The sequence below is a fragment of the Triticum aestivum genome, chromosome 7B, assembly GCF_018294505.1.
Source record: "Triticum aestivum cultivar Chinese Spring chromosome 7B, IWGSC CS RefSeq v2.1, whole genome shotgun sequence".
Taxonomy (NCBI): domain Eukaryota; kingdom Viridiplantae; phylum Streptophyta; class Magnoliopsida; order Poales; family Poaceae; genus Triticum; species Triticum aestivum.
In genome coordinates, this window is record NC_057813.1 from 657,958,368 (window position 1) to 657,961,285 (window position 2,918).

A 2,918-nucleotide genomic window follows, 5' to 3' on the forward strand; every position below is an offset into this window, starting at 1 on the left:
ATTCTGCAACTGGAAGAAAAGATTATGGGCCAGCTACATCGAAGCAGAAAAGAAGACTCCAGAATTCACTAGACCACTTGATATGGTAAAAGATCACTGGGACTTATTTACGGAGTTCAAGGAATCGGAAATAGCTAAGGAACGGTCAAGGAAAAACAAGATAAATGCTGAGAAAAGAAGCACCACCATGTTCTGAGGCCAGGTGGCTATAAGATTGGCCGGCCTAAGTGGGATGAATTTGAGGAAAAGATGATTGATGTAGGGGTCACTCCAAAAACATTGGGTTGGCCCGACAGGTGCAGGACTTGGTTTTATGTGCATGGGGGAAAGCTGGACCCAAAGACATGGGAGATTATTGTGCAGTCTATTCTTAAAAAAGCCTCGGACGCTTTACTTGATGCAATAGAAGAAGCTCGAATGGGGGCGTTCCAACCCGATCGAGAGAATGACGAGCTTACACACGCCCTCAAGAATCCTAAGCACCTAGGACAAACATGAGGCAAAGGCGTTGTTTCGTGGGTTGAGGGGTTTGCGGAGTGGAATCCTACTTACAGAAGCTGTGCAAGAAAGAACAAGCATGAGGAAGAGAAGAAGAAGTAGGAAGCAGACCGACTTTAACAGGTAGAATCAAAGCAAGCAGAGTTGGAACACACTTTCATGGAGCAGCAGGAGAAGATCGACACACTTATCCTGGAATGGGCGTCTCAGCAGCAGCAGCATACAGATCCAGCATTGGATAGCACCGTCCCATCTATGCCGAAAAGCAGCATGGGTTCCACGGGGGTCCTGGTCGATGATGCACTGCTAGCTAGATACCCCATCGATGATATCAATGAGACGACAACTTGTGAGCTACACATGAAATTGAAGAACATATACATGAAGGTGGCGGTCGGCTTTGATTTGCCAAATGAACCTAAAGTAACCATCCCTAGCAATCCGATTCCAGCTGGTTACGCTCGTGTCGGGGTGGATAAATTGATGTCGGGATATGACTCACTAGAGCTTGACTTTTCCTGGAGGTCAAGAGGAGGACACACTGTGAGAATCCATACATGGTGTCATTGTATGGAGAAAGGATTGCATCGTCTTTCCAAACCCGGTTCCAAGGGCACCGACTCCTTCTCCAAGTCCACGCATCAGCCGACTCCTCTTCCATGTCCGCCGCGTTAGCCGACTCCTCCTCCAAGTCGGCCGCTTCAACCGACTCCTCCTCCAAGTCCGCCGCGTTAACCTATTCCATCCCACCCTGAGACAGTGCCTGTTGCGTGTCCACAATATCTATCTCTGATCTGTGAGCCAACTCTAAAATGGAAGAGAGCACCAAGGAAGAAAGACGATCCTCTTGCCAAAAAGAAGCTGGCTTACGAGATGATTTTCGAGGAAAACAATGCCCAAGTGGTTGCCGAAGTGAAGGCCCATTTTGCACTGAAACCGCCCCCGTCGCCAAAGGAGAAAATACCTGAGAAAGTCATACTACACCTTGTGGATCTTGCTAAATCGGCTGTGCAGAGAAGGCGATCAGACTATGAATGCTCCATTAGCCAGTCATATCATGCACAAAAAGATAAAGAGTCGGCCTTATAGTTAGTAATAAAAGCGGGAAAACTATTCCCCAGCTCAGAGAACATGGAGTGCAATCGGCCCCCCTCCCCCGTGCTCAAGGTGAGTACCGATTTGGCGGTAACCGAAGTTGCTGTATAGACGACTAGGGAGGCCGGTATCACCGTTGAACAACTCCGAGGCACCGAGGCTATCCCCACGAATCTGGGGGTTCTGGCATGGAAATATGTCCCGGGAACCATTTGGTCAGGCCTAAGGAGGTCCCGCTTCTATCAACGCGAATGTGCAAATTGCATGACTGGTACCTGAAAGAAGTAAAGAACGGATGAGAGAGCCTCATAGTGAAAGTCAAGCGAGAGCATTTCTTCAATGAAAATTATCTGTGGATTGCTACGTCTTGAGCTTGCGTTGGTTTTCCTCGAAGAGGAAAGGGTGATGCAACAATAATAGCGTAAGTGTTTCCCTCAGTTTTTGAGAACCAAGGTATCAATCCAGTAGGAGGCTCCTCAAAAGTCCCACACACCTACACAAACAAACAAAGAACTCGCAACCAACGCAATAAATGGGTTGTCAATCCCTTCACGGCCACTTGCGAAAGTGAGATCTAATAAAGATAGTAAGACAAGATAAATATATTTTTTGTATTTTAATTATAATATAGATGCAAAAAGTAAAGATGCAAATAAAAGTAGATTGGAAGCAAATATGATAAGAGATAGACCCGGGGGGCCATAGGTTTCACTAGTGGCTTCTCTCAAGAAAGCATAAGTATTACGGTGGGTGAAAAAATTACTATCGAGCAATTGATAGAAAAGCGAATAATTATGAGATTATCTAGGCATGATCATGTATATAGGCATCACGTCCGTGACAAGTAGACCTACTCCTGCCTGCATCTACTACTATTACTCCACACATCGACCGACTCCTTCTTGCATCTAGAGTATTAAGTTGATAAGAACAGAGTAACGCATTAAGCAAGATGACATGATGTAGAGGGATAAACTCAAGCAATATGATATAAACCCCATCTTGTTAACCTCGATGGCAACAATACAATACGTGCCTTGCAACCCTTTCTGTCACTAGGTAAGGACCCCGCAAGATTGAACCCAAAGCTAAGCACTTCTCCCATGGCAAGAAAGATCAATCTAGTAGGCCAAACCAAACTGATAATTCGAAGAGATTTGCAAAGATAACTCAATCATACATAAAAGAATTCAGAGAAGATTCAAATATTATTCATGGATAAACTTGATCATAAACCCACAATTCATCGGATCTCGACAAACACACCGCAAAAAGAGTTTACATCGAATAGATCTCCACAAGAGAGGGGGAGAACATTGTATTGA